This window comes from Mirounga angustirostris, unplaced genomic scaffold, assembly GCF_029215605.1.
Source record: "Mirounga angustirostris isolate CCGP_5_RB_7025 unplaced genomic scaffold, mMirAng1.0.hap1 SCAF_8, whole genome shotgun sequence".
Lineage (NCBI taxonomy): Eukaryota > Metazoa > Chordata > Mammalia > Carnivora > Phocidae > Mirounga > Mirounga angustirostris.
In genome coordinates this window covers 59,079,490-59,096,996 of record NW_026991716.1, presented here as the reverse complement: position 1 = coordinate 59,096,996, position 17,507 = coordinate 59,079,490, and the positions used below count along the sequence as shown (strand labels likewise).

The window sequence follows — 17,507 nt, the reverse complement described above, 5'->3', positions numbered from 1 at the left end:
CTCTGCAAGCTTTCCCCTTTCTCTGGTTGGATGCAAAAGGCACCATATTCCAAAGGGATGCAAAGCCTTAAAGGAAGGAATCTGAATCCTAGTATCACCTCCTGTAGGAAAGACACCCACAAATCAGGAACCCCTTCACTGAAAAGTTACATGAGCAAAAAATAAAATTCCATGTGTTCAGCCACTAAAACTTTGGAGTTTGTTTCAACACACATGTTACCCAAACTACTCTACTATCAATCTCGGATTTTTCGTCTAGACTTGAATATTTTCATAGTTATCTAACAAATATTTGATTTTATACAAGGGCCTCCTATACAATTTGAAAGTTAGAGAATCCCAGGATAAATATTTAAAGAAGGTTCATGGGAAATGTAAGACTCTAAACAATGAATTAAACTGGGATATAAATTTAAAAGAAATGGAGTTAAGAAAACTATTACTTGCATTTATGTGCCTAACACCAAAACACCTGCTGGGTAAGTCACTGGGCAACTTGAAATAATATCCTTTTGAAATTGTTTTTATTATTACTATGTTCCTTTGATTTTGTTATTAGAATTGGTAGCATTATTATTTTAATTTGCCAATTCTAGATTTTAACTGAATCCTGGAATTACTGGAGTGTTAAAATTGTTATAATAATAACAATCTTGCATATTAAAAATCATAATAAAATTAATGAAATGAGGAATTCATAAAAAGGATAGAGTCAGAACATGTTAGATCCAACAGGCAGGGATCCTGAAGATAATGGTCTGACCCTGGGTATATTCCCCAATCTCCTATCTTCCCCTCCACTTAACCTTCTTCTGAGCATACCCACACTCCAAATGAATTCAACCTTTCTTTTCTTAAACCACAGTTTTTTATTCTATATACTAACTTCACATGTTCTACAGCAGGGGTCACAGAGGGGTGGAGTAGCCAGGGCTTTGGGTTCTACTCACTGAGACTGGTGGGCTTGTTAGGCAATGGAGGAGGGTATGGCCCCTTTAAAGAGAGCACATGTTCCAGGCTCCAGTCAAAGCTTTGTGGGAATAATGGTCTAGTGTTTCTGACTCTTTTGATTTTTTTTTTTTTCAGAAAAAGTAACAATCCAGAGCTACATATGAAATGAACTTAATTTTTGAAACACTGGGAGGCAAACAAAATACACTATGGACACAGCCCTGATGTGTGTTCAAAAGATTCTATCTCTATGAAAATAACTGAGAGTATATTTTAAATCGGTGAAGAAAATAAAAAGCAAAGATCATGCAGGAGTAAGGATACTTTGGCCCTTCTTTTGATTTAGCATGCCTCAAGAGACAAGGTGCCTTTTTCTATGATGGTTTTATTAATGGATAGATTATCAATATTATTTTTTTTAGTATTATACCTCATGCCATCACATTTTCTTTTAATTTTTGTGTAAGTGAATAAGGAAAAGGAAAAAACTTTGGATGCTTCTTTTTATGTAGCCCATTTATAACAATAAATTCTGAATGCTCCCTTGAAACATTCAGGAGAGGAAAAGACATAAAAGGTAAACAGTAGTGATGTCCCATGAAAAAGCTTCTGAGCTAGACCCTCTAGACAAGAAGAAAATAACTTAAAAAAATAATTCTTAAGAAAACTGAGAGTTATCAAAGATTTGTATTGAGGGCACCTGGGTGGCTCAGTCATTAAGTGTCTGCTTTCGGCTCAGGTCATGATCCCAGGGTCCTGGGATAGAGCCCCGCACTGGGCTCCCTGCTCCACGGGAAGCCTGCTTCTCCTTCTCCCACTCCCCCTGCTGTGTTCCCTCTCTCACTGTGTCTCTCTGTCAAATAAATAAAATCTTTAAAAAAAAAAAAAAGATTTGTATTGAACCAAAGCCAGTAGAAATGTACTGAAGACAGCACATCTTTTATTATTTAAGAAATCTATATGCAGCATAGAAAAAAATAAACTTTCAGTTTCACATAATACACACACTGCTTTGGTTTGTTGTGAGGCTTTTAAGAAATACAAATATCTAAATAAAAGAAACAACAGAGCCTTGCCAATATAAAGTAAGCATTCTTGCCAAAATTTAATGTATGGAGTACTTACTCTTTACGTGTACTTTTTGCCAAAAAAAAAAAAAAAAAAAAAAGATGGCACTAAATAGGATTTATTTAAGATTTCTAGAATCAAACAGCAAAATGCAATTAGAATAAACAATATTCTAAAGTGGTTGGCTCCTGAGTAACTGCATCACTTTTGCAAATTGAACTAGAAACGATCAGAATTTAGAAAAAAACTTGTCTTTTTGAGGAAGCTCTTCCCATTTAAGTGCAGGTTTAGTAAACTTAAAGTCCTTAGTAACTTAGAGATGTCACATGATTCAAGTTATATGCTCATAAGCACTGTGTCATTAATTCAACACACAGACATTAAAAAGCACATTGTACTCAGCACTACACCAAGAGCTATGGAGGACATAAAAGTGGCAAGAGACTGCCCCTGTCCTGGGGGATTTTACAGTCTAGCTGGGAATGAAAGACTACAGAAATAGAAAACAAAAGCAAGTGCATGATCATGTAGCTTGAAAGAGATTCACAACGTAAGTAGGTGCTTAAACAGCAGTTCTTTGGCTGTGAGTTAGTTTTATTACACTTTCATTACAGCATTAACATCGTAGAAAGATAACACTGTCCATAAAAATGGCACACTTTCATTTAGGGAACAAACCGCAAAATGTTGGAAAATAATTTTAAAGGAGGGTACTATTTAGGTCAAAACATTCTGAATAAATATGTACCAAGTATTTTTATACAAATGTTAAAATGGGATAAAGAAAATAAGCATGTTTTGGTTAGTGGAAAGCAAAAGGGTGAGGTGGCAAAGAGAATGGGCCTTTTCATAATTCTATAAAATTTTTAAATTAGGATGAATCTAATTGGAAAAAAAGAAAATCATCACGGACCAGCACTGGCTTTTATAAAACAACAGGTTCTACAATTACTACTCATTTTGGGTTTGGGTGATTACAATTGGGCTATTTACAAAGTGACTGAAGACCTCACCTAAAGCTCCTCCTTTAGGAAGAAATAGGTACAAGGTAAGGGGGCTAGGTCACTGAGGGTGTTCCACAAGGATGGTCTCCGGGTGCACATCCAGGGAAGGTGAACTGGAGAAGTAGCTGGCGGCCAGAGGAAAGCCCAGAGCATTGGTATCTCTGCACATCTTTTGTCTCAGTCCCCTTTCTCCTGCTGTTTCTTTCCATTCCTAATCTCACTTCTGCTAGGTTCTCAGCTTTTCCTGTGAGTTGTTTTATGCTCTCCACCTTAAATGTATGTTTCAGCCTCTAACTTCACTTTGATTTTTCTTGTTTTTACTTTAACTTTTATCTTTACTTCTTAGCTCTATTGTATTTTTTTTAAAGTAAGCTCTACGTCCAACAGCAGGCTTAAACTCACACCCCTGAGACAAGATCCACATACTCTACTGCCTGAGCCAGCCAGGTGCCCCAAAATACTGTATTTTGGATTCTAAGCCCAATTGTAATTTTTCCTTTTCTCTTTACTTTTGATCTTTTGTATCTCTCACCTTAAATCTTTTGTGTACCTGTTTCCTTCATTATATTTTATTTTGGTTACTGGTCTTAAGCCTGAATCCAAATTTCCTAGCAATAATTTATCAATTATTCACATCCATCATTTTCTCTTCTTTTTTGAAATGACTACCAGCTTTAAGATGTTAGCTGGGAAGACGGAAGGTCAATGTGTCAGACTAAGGAGGACGGGCATTATCTTACTCCCAGCTACTGTAGCATCTTCTAACCATGGGTTCAGAAGTTAGTACCTGACAATATCAATTGCTTGCAACTAAACAGCATTGAAGTTAGGACTGATATATATTAAATTTCAATATTTGCAAAATTAACCAGAATGAGGACATCTTCTGACACAGAGTCCAAAACCTTAGCTTCCAAACTAAATTCTTTTTTTTTTTTTTTTAAGATTTTTATTTGTTTATTTAACAGAGATAGAGAGCACAAGTAGACAGAGCGGCATGCAGAGGGAGAGGGAGAAGCAGGCTCTCCGCTGAGCAGGGAGCCCTATGCGGGGCTCGATCCCAGGACCCTGGGATCATGACCCGAGCTGAAGGCAGACGCTTAACCGACTGAGCCGCCCAGGTGCCCCCCAGACTAAATTTCTTTATCTCTTACTCTTGATCCACACTCTGTCCCAGACAAAACCTAACTAATCCTAGGAACCCTGAGAATGTTCTCTGCTCTACCAATACGGTTTTGGAAAAACACATGTTTTTTGAAACTAAAAACACTTATGTTGCCTATTTTGCTTAACTAGTTCTCATATTTGAGAGAAGTTCCTCACCTGAGCTACTATTTTCATGTCTGGTATCAGTGAATGTAGTTCTCTTCTCTCTTCTGTTCTTTGTGTTTCCATACCACTGCCTAGAAGAGTTTCTCTTTACTAAATACATTGAAATCACAGGTGTCTTTCAAGTTCTATTTCACACATCACCTAAACTCTCCCCTTGCATGATAAACCAAGAGATGCATCTTAAGCACAGCTCTCTCAAGGTGCATTTAAATGCTAGTCCTTTGTATTTGCTTTTTCATCCCTAATAGATGATAAACTTTTCAAAAATACAAAAATAAGATTTTTACTTGAATTCCTTCTGTGACACCAAGTATTTATTTATACATATTTGTATAATGGTAATTTTTAATTTATAGCCATTTGTTTTTATTTATCACTATTTCAGGAGGAAAAAATAGTCCTTTCTACCAAATCTTCTATGTCTCACATCTTCTAAAATGATTCGCTTTTATAATCATGTTATACTGCACCTCGTGCATATTTTCATCTAAAATATTTGACAGAATTCCAAACAAAAATGAAAGAAGACACATTAATATCAGAAAACCCTTCCTTTTATATACATATTTTAGGATATAAAGAGTCCAGTTATTTTGCATTTCCTTCCCCAAGGCTATTCTGACTTTGGCAACTCTTCAAGTAATCGTTTCTACTAATGGCTACTAATTCCTAATACATAGAAAGTTCCTAAACACCCTCCATTTGCAGTGTAAAGCTTTGTTGTAGGCCAGCCTACATGAAATATCAGAGTGTGGGACCTGCTTCAGGGGAATGAGACAATAAATTTGAAAACAAGGGGGCAAAAAGAAAAAAGAAAAAACCTTTTCCAGTTCACCAATGGGTAAAAAAATAATAATAAAGGTCTAGAAAGATACTACTCTTTTTTTAAACTGGGGAATTTGTTTTGTCATCTCTGAAACCTAGGGCAGTAACAGGAAAGAGACTGCTAGTAAAACCCAAGTGACAATCTTGTTAGGTTCCAAATAACATTTAAGAGTTTATCTTTTGCCCTCTTCTATTCCCAGAGCTCTCTTACTTTAGGACAACTGCCCTCTCCGGCTAATCAAGGATCCACAGTCCATTCCTCTTAGGGAGAGCAAGCAGCAAGATAATCTGAGAATAGCAGTGCCTGAAGACTGATACAGCGGGATTCTCAGCATGGCTTTACGCTGTATACTGCTGCACATCTTCCCTTCTGTGGGACTGAGTTTTTCTTCTGCAAAATGGCAATACTAGTTAACTCACTTCCCAGGGTTTCTATGGGAATTAAAATAGCTAATAGTAAGTAGAAATCCAAGCAAAAGTTCCCTTGCTTCCCTCCATTTGCTCTCTCTGTATTAGTCAGGGTTCTCCAGAGAAACAGAACCAGTAGGATGTGTATGTGTGCAGAAGAAGAGGAAGAGAGATTGGGAGATTCAGTTTAAGAAATTCGTTCATGGGACTATGGAGTTGGGAAGTGTGAAATCTTCAGGGCATGTCTGTGGCTGGAGGACCAGGACAAGTTGATGTTGCAGCTCCATTCTGAGGATGATCTGGAGGCAGAATTCCTTCTTCCTCAAGAGACGTCAATCTTCTCTCTTGGAGCCTTAACTGATTGGACGAGGGCCAGCCACATTATGGAGGGAGTAATGTGTGATTTAAATATTAATTGCATCTAAAAAATACCTTCATAGCAACACTGAGATAGGTGTTTGACCAAAAACTGGGTGCCACTGCCTAGCCAAGTTGATACATACTATTAACCATCACAGTCTCTAATGCACAGGCAGTAACCCCATTCCAAGGCAAGCTCAACTCAGAAACCCTATGTCCTTGTATACCAAGCCGCTGAGTCCTTCACCAACAGAGGAAGATTGGAAGATTGCAACTCCTCAGAATATTTTATTAAATATTTTCATAGTGCTAGCCCCTTTGGTAGGTATTTCTTTTCTAAAATTAATGGACCTAACCTTTTCCCCATCAGATCATAAGGAAGTAATATACAAGCCTACAACAGGAGACCTTGCCAAAGTTCAAGGAGTAAAGGAAAGCCTTCCTCAGAAAGTGATATTTAGGGGTGCCTGGGTGGCTTAGTTGGTTAAGCATCTGCCTTCAGCTCAGGTCATGGTCCCAGAGTCCTGGGATCGAACCCTACATCAGGCTCCCTGCTCAGTGGGAAGCCTGCTTCTCCCCCTCCCTCTCCCTCTGCTGCTCCCTCTGCTTGTGCTCTCTCTCTCTCTGTGTGTCAAATAAACAAACAAACAAACAAATAAATAAATAAAATCTTTGAAAAAAGTGATACTTAGACTAGGAACTGAAGGATGAGTATATGTTAATTATACTTTGGAGGTGGGGAGAAGGGAAACTAGAGATCTTAGCAGAAGGAATAGCTTACATGTGCGCTCTGAGATATATAAAGGAATTTGGCAATAGCTAGGCAGACGATGGGGATGAAGACTGAGTAAAAATTAGCCTTTCTCATCATTTCAAATTTAAGAAAATTGCAGGGAACCTTGGTCCTAGAGAATAAGCACTATGTTGCTTGGTATTTGAGTTAATCAATTTAAAGACAGATTACATCCTCTCTTATATCAAAAGTATAATGAGTGTTGATATATTCCTTTATCAAACTGTATAGAAAATTAGTCTTAAAATTCACAGAAGTGAAAACAATTACCAAAAGGAAAAAAGAGCCTATGCTTACTGTGGTAGATAGGGCGGATTATAGCGGAACATTTATTGTACCTTCTAAATAGGTTCTAGTACCAATTCCAACGGAGTGGGCGGTGGGGGTGGGGTGGAGGGTTCCCCACACCAACAAGCGATTCTCAGAACACAAGCTAGGTGTCCTACAATTTGACTCAATTCTGACACTATTTACCCAGAGACAGCATCAGATCCCACAGGTTAAAATGTTCTGTCCACAAGACTGCCCCTGATACACAAATTTGAGATGCCAATCACAAACCCAGGTTATTATCTATACTTCTAACTGGCTATAAATCAGAGAGGTTCCCAAGACCCCCACCTCAGGTTCGATAATCTACTAGAGCAGCTCACAGAACTCAGAAACATTTCACTTACTAGATTGACTTAAGTTTGATTATAACATTTTCTAATATGTATAATATGTATTGTTTTTTCTTTCTTTTCTTTTTTGGTAGTCAAATTTATCAAGAAGTTCTTTTGTATTTTCATTTATTTTTCCCCTAAGGTTAAATATCCTGAAATTATTTAAGTGTCAATATTTTCTTCCAAATTTTATAATTATAAATTCACATTTAACACAATGACACATTTTACCCATCCAGATTTTTTTTTCCTTTTAGCATAAGATTTGGCAGGAGAATTTAAACTTAAGTTATAGTTTTCCAAATAGTCCTCCAGTTCTCTGTGTTGAATAGTTAATTCCATCTGTATTTGTTTGTGAGATTTGCCTTATCAAATATTAAGTTTCAATTTATACTAGGGTCCTTAGGGCTTTATATTAAATTTCACTGACGTCATTTCTTGGGTATTTACTGATGCTTTTTACTTACAGCTTTATAATCACTTAATAATTGAGTTCCCCTCAGAGCTCTTACTGAAAAAAAAATTATCAGAATAAAATTTTCAAGACTTTCCGTTAAAAAAATACACTGAAATGATGGGGCGCCTGGGTGGCTCAGTCGGTTAAGCGTCCAACTATTGATTTCGGCTCAGGTCATGATCTCAGGGTTGTCGGATCTAGCCCCATGTCGGGCTCCATACTGGGCACATAGCCTGCTTAAGATTCTCTCTTTCCCTCTGCCCCTCCCCCCTCCTCTCTCTCTCTTTTTCTCTCTCTCTCCTCTCTTTCCCTCCCTTCCTTCCTAAGAAACATCGACTTTGAAAAAATTAACATTTTTTATAATTCTTAGATATATCCTCTAAGAAAATATCATATTTCTCCATTTAAAAAACTGCATTCTTTACCAAAGTGTTGTACTTTTTTTCAAATATTTTTTTAAGGATTTTATTTATTTATTTGACAGAGAAAGAGAGCACAAGCAGGGGGAGTAGGAGAGGGAGAAGCAGGTTCCCCTCTGAGCAGGAAGCCCGATGCTACGCTTGGCTTGATCCCAGGACCCTGGGATCATGACCTGAGCCAAAGGCAGAGGCTTAACCAACTGAGCCACTCAGGCGGCCCTCAAATAGTCTTAAAACACTTTCATTAAGGTTGTCTGTAGCTACAGTTGTAAAATTTTGCTATTGTTCCATTGTGAAAAGAATTTTTATCATATTGATTTAAATATTTATCTGGAACACATATTAATTCTAAGATTGTTTGGTTGACTCTCTAAAGTTCTATGATATAAATTCATATTGACAGGTTTCCTGAAGTTTATTTTATGAGCCTATTGCCTTGTTTTAAACAGAGGACACAGAACTGCTGACTCTAAGCACAGAACGACCTATGAATTCATATTTTCACATGCAAATCCAGTTTTGTAGACATGGAAACCACCAAGTAGTTTGGTGTGTTTTGCTTAAATTTGTAATAGTAAATTTTTAGTATTATTGTACTATGAACAGATGATCATGTAAAACCTTATCAAAGCCTCCCTTTTAAGTAATGAGTATATTCTTAGTAATTCTAAGACTATAAAGTGATCTCAGCTAATGAGACCAAGTTTGGTCCTCGTATGTCAGTTATATTACTTTTTCTCCCTAATTAAAAAAAAAAAAAAGGACTAATTATATATGAAGGCCAGTCATTGATTATGAACCACAACTCTAATCTGTCCAAACAGCCCTACTGACAATAGCTGGTCAACTTCATATTTGTAAAATAGTAAAAATAATAATACTAAGTTGGGTCTTTTTTTCAAAGAGTACAGGTCACTTCCCTTTAAATTACCTCATTATCTTGATCATTAACTTACCAAAATTCCATAACTTTTATGTCAAGGTCTTTTATTCATTACTTTTTTGGGGAGTAGTCATCCAATCATGATTTTGAAGTTCAAAGCAAGTTGTAGTTTTGACATTCACAAGCGTTCGAAAATTATTCTAATAGAAAATGAAAATAGCTTATGCTATACAATATAATGAAAATAGCAAATGACAACATTGAGAAGATAAGATAAAATCGACATTTGTTACTTTCTTAATAGTGAATTAATAATACGCATTATTTTTTTCCCCTCAAGATATCTTTACAGACTGCAAAGTACCAAGCATGTTAAAAAAAAAAAAAACTATAACATGCTATTCGCTGAGACCTGTGATCAAAACAGAAACAACCATTCCCCCGCAAGAAGAATATGACAGTTGCAGGTATCCACTAAAGAGTATAATGGATGGGGCAGGTGGTTCTTCAAGTCTCTACTAAAGAGGAACAGTCTCATGGATACGCAAATACTTAAAGCTGGAAGAAACTGAAGAGATAGAAGGTCTAGGAGTTAAAACCCCAAATTCCTTCAGTGGTCACACACCTCACATAAATGCAGAAGCAGTTGCACATAAACAAATAGTGAGGGGCACAGTATGAAGAGAACTGGTGACCCCATGCCCTGACTGAAAATGTTTAAGTTAAAAAATGCTTTAGGGGCGCCTGGGTGGCTCAGTTAGTTAAGTGACTGCCTTCGGCTCAGGTCATGATCCTCGAGTCCCTGGATCGAGTCCCACATCGGGCTCCCTGCTCGGCAGGGAGTCTGCTTCTCCCTCTGACCCTCCCCCATCTCATGTGCTCTCTCTCACTCCCTCTCTCTCAAATAAATAAAAATCTATAAAAAAAAATAAAAATAAAATAAAAATAAAATAAAAAATGCTTTAAACACAACGCTGATCCATCAAAACATTTCTCCAGACAAATTCAGGTCTGCTTGTTTATGGTTCTAGAACTCATCTGAGAGATATTTTAATAATGCAGAACATGAGACTCACAGAAAGTTAGTGTCTCATCTGAGGTCAGGGGTAAATAAAACCCTGAGTATATTCCACCTGGGCTGGGATACACCCATAAATAATTAAATGACACTACATTAAACCTAATATGTCTATCAGTTGGTGTCAGATAAAGCTTTTAAGACATCATGCTGCATTGCTAAACTTAAGAATACAGGAATTAGACAATAATATATTGATGTTTTTGTGATATAAATTTATATCCATATGACTGCAGCTTATAATAATGTCAAAGCTCACTATGTGAATATACTGATAGTAAATTCCACTTTAATGATTAAATATAAATTATTGGAATTATTTCACCCAGTATTACATTCAGAATAAAGTATTAATGGAGTTCTTAATTTGAACTCATTCAAAATTTAAAGTGAAATCCAAACAAAAATAGGTTTAATATTAGCTCCTTCCCCCCCTGCAAAAGCCCCAACTATGTGATGATAATGATATTCATGACAGCTAAGCATTAGGAGGTAATTGTTATGGTATGCGGTACTTGGTTAAACACTTTATACATGTTTGTCTGCTTCATTAAACTTCAACACAGCTCTGTGCAGTAGATACTATTTTGTTTTTATCTTAGGAAGTATACAAGTTATACTAAAATCTTATAATATTAATCTAGATAAAATGCTTTTGAGAAAAATATTTTGGACCACAGTTAAAGACTACAGAGGATCAGCATCTTTCTTAACCCTTCTCAATCCTTGAAAACCAATGGACACAATAAAACACATCTAAAGGGAAATACTAACTCTCCGTTTTCACCATAATCCTCTAACCACCAACTACAGAGAACTTACAAGTATCCTGAAATGTAAAGTGTTGGTACAGAGGGGTACTTCACTCCTCATGCGACAGGTAAGATACAGAGTTCCTTAAAGTCTCCTGGCCAGTCAAGAGGGCAGAGGTGATACCTACCCTGGTGAAAGTGGAGGGGGTGGGGGGGCAATCCCTTGACTTAAAGGATTCAATCTGATCAACACACTAGGCATGTCAACACCAAAAACTAAGAGACATGACCCCAGGCAACCAGCAGAAAGGAATTTTTAAAAAGATATAGTAAGAATGTGTGGAAGACTATAAATTCTGATGGAAGCTGTTCCAACTTATTCACTAGCAACCACACTCCATCCCCAAAATACTGCCTCACATGCCCTCTTCCTATGTACTTTTTTAACAAATATTTGGAGGCAGGCAAATGCAGGGATGAAGGGCACATGGCCTGGAGATTGACTGCTTCTAGGAAGATGACCACAATTCTGCTACTGAGTGTCCTTGAGCAATACACAGAACCTCTTGCCCTCAGCTTCCTCATTTGGGCCATTGAAAACAATGGGAGAAGATATTATGTCCTAAATATCAAATGTACCTCAAACATTTTCATATTACTCAAAAGACACAGATTTTTGAGAATGATGCAGCTTTATGTAGTAACGATATTGTAAAATATAAAAAATGTGATTATTCTATTTTACAAATGTAGAGCATAAGGGAAATAAAATAAATTAGGACAAATAAGAACAATGATCATTAACAAAATGACAAATATCATTCAGCATATTTTGCTCCATTTTAAAATAACCCTTTAATCCCATGAATGGAATTTCTGTGTTCATTCTGCTGACTGGGTGATTTTCCTATTGACTTTAATGCTTTTACTGAAAATTAAATTGCACAGAAACTGCCATACCGCAGATGTTTTAGTTAGGCTACTTGTAATTTATAGATAATGGTAACTCTAAAGATCACATCTGTAGTATACTAAAATATTTGAATCATCTTTGGCTTTCACATATTTAATAATAAAGTTTCTAGATGAAGAAGAAATAGTGGAGGGCCAGATATTCTGTTCAGCTCTTCATATTTAATTCATGTTGAAATTAAGACAATTTGCTCATTGATAGCTACAGAATTTCTATTTTAAAATTATTGCCATTCAAAGACACTAATGACTTCCAAAGAATGAAGGCAAAAATTTCAAACGGGCATTTCCGAATCCTATCTTCTTTAAAGGCAACTTGTTTCTTTCATAACTCTGAATTTCTACAATGCACTTCTTTCTACGGGCAGAACATACGGATATTAATGGTAAATCTCAGCAAACACAGGCAATTTAAAAGGCAGAAAACTGGTTGCATGGGCTCGATGATAATTTAATCCTATCAATCTCAAGTTGAAAAAGTCCTAAAATGACTCATAAATACAAAGTTTTTTTTTTCAAATACTAAAGTGTGATTTGTGTTTCTACATAGCTCATTATGCAAATTTTTGGTAAAGCATACATTTTAAAATTCTAAGAAGAAAAAAATTTGATTCCAAAATTAAGCACTACTTCCAACATCTTTTCAAAATAAAACTGATGGGGAAATGGTAGTTACAGTTCTATGTAGATATTCACAAACTATAAGCTGTTTACAATAAAACCATCAAAATATCAAAATTCTTTTAAAAATCTAAATGGTCTTCCTATTTATGAAACTTTAGAAAAATGAATTAGAATAACAGAGGTAAGCTAAAAGAAATTATAAGTTGTTTAAATTTTTTATCTATTTTAGTTTTTGTGTAACTTGTTAAAAGCTGATGAACTGAATACGATGAATATTGTCTCTTTGACAAATAAGATCATATTATATCTGAAAAGAAATGTAACTTTATTTCATAATATAAATAACATCAACTCTTAAAATCTCAGGTGTTATTTTTTTATGTGGCAAGTCCTATAGCTATTAAGTGACAGAGCTATAATATGAAAGCCTATTTGCTTTTTCAAAGGACATTGCTAATTTAATTATCTGCCAAATCCTCAGACTCATCATTTCTGAACCATATTTTACTCAACTTGAATCAGCTACTCTTTGCAAATTCCTATCTTGGGCCAAAACCACAATCATCCTAACTCAGGCCTTTTCTTTTTCCCTTCTGGTGTTTCATTTGAAAATTTTTCACCTCATGCCATTTTAAATATCTCAAAGTGATCACAATGTTTTTCATCATTGTTTTCCAATTACTATGTTTTAGTCATATTATCCTTAGATTACAGCATAAGTGCCATCACTAGTCCACTCAAGATGTCTGGTACCCTAGATCCCTTCCCAGATAGTCTAATTCCACTAGCTTATATTTTATTTACCCTCTACCTTCTTCCTGAATACTTCTTGTCTGCCTCCCACCACACCATCATCAAATTCCTTCTAAAGCTTACCACTGAGTTCAGATCATAATCCAAGGTGTCTAACCTAAATAAAGAACCCTCTGATCTGTCCCACCTAAGTCTGTGTGCACCCATACCTCTTATAATGCAAGCTCTACACCTTTCAAGATTAGTCCATAAACATTTCCTATGTAACCTCTGTTTAAGCTATTTCCTTCATCTAAATTATATTTTTTCCAATCTTTGAAAGCCCAATCTAAATCCTAATGGCCATGGACCATATTGGTCTTTTATTTTTGACTACCTGTAGGGTTTGCCTCTTCCCAGTGATTGCAAAAATCTTAAATACTCTTCTCATTTGGGGTATATGTTAAATATATTCTTAATTTCTATTATAGGAGTTTAGACTCCTATGTTCTTTCAAGATCAAGAACATAATATATGCAACCTGCTTGCCATTTCTAGCTCATGTAATGGCATAGCTAGAGACACTTCTTGGAAAATAAAGTTCTAAAACAAACATTTTTTGTATATAATAATTGAACTCAGTACACTATAGAGCCCTGAGCCACTATGTGTATACTAGTAGTTACATATTTGCGAACTATTACATAAACGTTCATCCTCATATGATTTTATTTTTGCAAAAGGATCTTAGACAAAGAAAAAGGACAACACCAAGAATAGTGATTTTCTTTCAGCCAATTATTCAACTTATCTCATATAAATTATGTATACGCCTCTACAACCATTGTATAGCATGAACTAAATCAACTTTTTGCTAAAGAGAAGAAGCACCTGGAAAAACTCAATCCTATTCCTTGACAAGAGCTTAAAAACTAGAATTACTATGAGAGTAACTACAAAACAATGTATCTTGCTAATCTTGCAATGCTATTGAAGCATTTAGTTAGAGATGAGACATTTTATTTTTTTTTTAAAGATTTTATTTATTTGAGGGAGAGAGAGCATGAGAGAGAGAGAGAGAGGGAGCACGAGACGGGGGGAGGGACAGAGGGAGAAGCAGACTCCCCGCTGAGCAGGGAGCAGACACGGGACTGGATCCTGGGGACTCCGGGATCATGACCTGAGCTGAAGGCAGACACTTAACCGACTGAGCCACCTAGGCATCCAGAGGTGAGACATTTTAAAAGAAGTCCATTATGGTTTATTTTACACAAATTTTGACTTTATTTTTGTTTTCACTCTATTAACTATGCTTTACATATAGCTAGAGATTTAGATAAACAGGAGTAAAATTTTAAAGGGAGGGGTATCAACTTGAGTGATTTTGAGGAATTTGAAAGGAAAATTCACCAACTCTGATTTTTTCTAATAATAGACTATAATGATTATCTTTTAGGTTAATTTAGAAAATTAACCTTTTCACAGGGATCTGAGCATGCAAGCACACTTAACATTTTTAATGAAAGCTTCCCAAAGTTATCAACATACTAAATGGAAATAGAATAATCAATACATAGGGTGCCTGGGTGGCTCAGTTAGTTAAGCCTATGCCTTCCGCTCAGGTCATGATCCCAGGGATCCTGCTTCTCCCTCTCCCTCTGCCCCTTCCCTCTTCTCTTGCTCTCTCTCTCTCACTCTCAAATAAAAAAAAAAAAATCTAAAAAAAGAATAATACATAAAAATAGGTTCATTTGAAAAGGTAAAAACTTGCAGTATTAAAACATGCTATAGATACTTATATATTTTACATACAAAATTTGTGATCTAACAAATATATTAAACATCTTAAAAGGTGTGTGCTCAGTCCTTATCTACTAATCACGTCAACATTAAGGTTGTACTAAATATGACAGTGGCTATTACTGTAATACTGTTTATTGCCTAAAATGTGTTTATATGAATTACAAAGAAATTCAATCATAACTGTGTTAACTATCAAGAGTTAGCTTTCTTTTTTCAATTTATATTAATGAAATTGGAATCTCATTTTAATCAGCTATTTACATTTTACATATACATTTCAGCTGATTTTGTATAATTAAGGATTCTCAAATCTTATCTTTTTTTAAGCAAATCCTATAGCAAAAGAAAACAAGAATTAATAGTAGTTAATCCTTCCTAGTGTTTATGTGTGCATGGGGGATCAGGGTAAAAGATGGTTACTGCTGGGTTAACTTTCATTACTCCAGCTGTTAACCAGATGTTCAAGACAAGTGAATTGCCCGGGAATGTTTTTCTAAATTCTTCTTCTTAAAAAAATGCTAGAATATTTTAATCATGTACCTAAAGTTCTGCTACAAAATTCGTATGACCTAGGAATTCTGAAATAATTCAAATATAATATTTTTTAAAATTATAAAGTATAAAAATAAATATGTGGCTGACAGAATGTGAGATATATTTGTGTTGTAATAAAATGTAATATGTATAAAAATCAATACGAAACAGACTAAAATTCTATCTATTGAAGAATATGTTTTACTAGCACATGTAAATGTGAAAGAAATTTGAGAAAACATAAAATAAATGAAGAGAAAATGGGAAATAAATCCTAAATCTTCTAATATACCTGCACTTTTCAGATAATTATTTTTCAGTTATCTTTTCCTCTTTTTGTTTTATGACTGACGTTGACCTACATAGAGTTTCTGAATTCCCCTTCTTAGAATAAATGGAATAGCTGTTCTTTTTATGAAGAGAAGTAATTTTGTTTTGATTACTTCCTCTCAAGAAACCCTTCCATTTCCAAAACATTGAATCTCTATCATTCAAAAAGAAAAGCTGGCATCAGCTTGATTTTCAGTATTTTGAGTGTTATCACAAGTAAGAAAATTCCAAAGAATGATTTTAGTCAGAATGGATCAAGATTTATTCTTTTTCCCAATTGGTAAGTACTCATTTTCAATGCCCAAGCAAATAAAAGTTGAGAATTTAAAAAGAATTTATCAAAATTAATTTAAAGACAAAGATTAAATAACATATTCCCTGAAGTAGAGAATGAACTTTTCACCTGTTTCTTTTTATAGGTATGCTATATTTTCTAGTATTAGAGATACTTAATCTAACTATAAACTATTCTTGTCTAATGTAAATGGCATCTTACCAACTTAAAATCATTAACTTAAACAAGAAAAGATCATTGTAAGTCTAATTTTATTTTGATCTTCTATGATGGTAATTACAGGAAAGAGTAAGCACCTGTGTTAATGTTGGTGATAAGTGAAGTTCAAGGTAATTAAACCAAAGTCTTTAACATCTATATTCCTGAAACCTAAGAAATTAATATTTTTATAATAGAAAATACTAAAAACAGCTACACTTATATCTAAATGAACATTTACATTAATTGCAAATGTAAAAATTCAAAAATATGTGCATTTATGAGTAAAAAAGTGTTTTATAAGCATTGTATGTCTCAGAGCAGGTCAAAATCAATACTCCTATTTTAATCACTTGGAAATTCCCCTGGAGAGATTAGATTGAAGAGGTCTTAAATAATGGACTTGGTTAAAGAAGAAAGCTTCTTTAATGGTGAGGATCTACACACAGGCTACAGTTTGGAAAAGACTAAGAGTTGGAAGGAGCATTAAGAGACGGGAGACTACTAAATACTTATGAGGAAATGTATTTTGGAAAGTTTAAGATAAAACTTTACACTATTTTAAAACATCTTGGGGGCGCCTGCGTGGCTCAGTCGGTTAAGAGTCTGCCTTCAGCTAAGGTCATGATCCCAGGGTCCTGGGATTGAGCCCTATGTCAGGCTCCCCACTCAGTGGGGACCTGCTTCTCCCTCTGCCCTTCCCCCTGCTCCTGCTCTCTCTCACTCTCTCCCTCTCTGTCAAATAAATAACATCTTAAAAAAACCAAAAACACAGAAAACATCTTGTAATTACAAAGGATTGCATGAGTTAAGCACCATTTGAATGACCGAAAAATATTAGATTGTATTTATCTTTACAGAGAGGCAGCATACTGTGAGGATTAAGAGAAGGACTCAAATTCAGCTCTTTCTCTTCTCAATGTGATACTGGGCCTTATCACTCAGCCTCCCTCGCTAAGTGACTTGCTTATACAATTGCTCACAGCAATGTCCACTATCTGTGGTAAATTTCTATTAATGGATT

At 35.3% G+C, this 17,507-nt stretch overlaps 1 protein-coding gene across 1 annotated transcript in view; it reads right to left on the bottom strand.

Moving 5' to 3' along the window:
- ADGRB3 (adhesion G protein-coupled receptor B3) overlaps positions 1-17,507 on the bottom strand; it is a 707,437-nt gene that overhangs the window by 668,011 nt on the left and 21,919 nt on the right. The gene's annotated exons all lie outside the window — the stretch shown is intronic.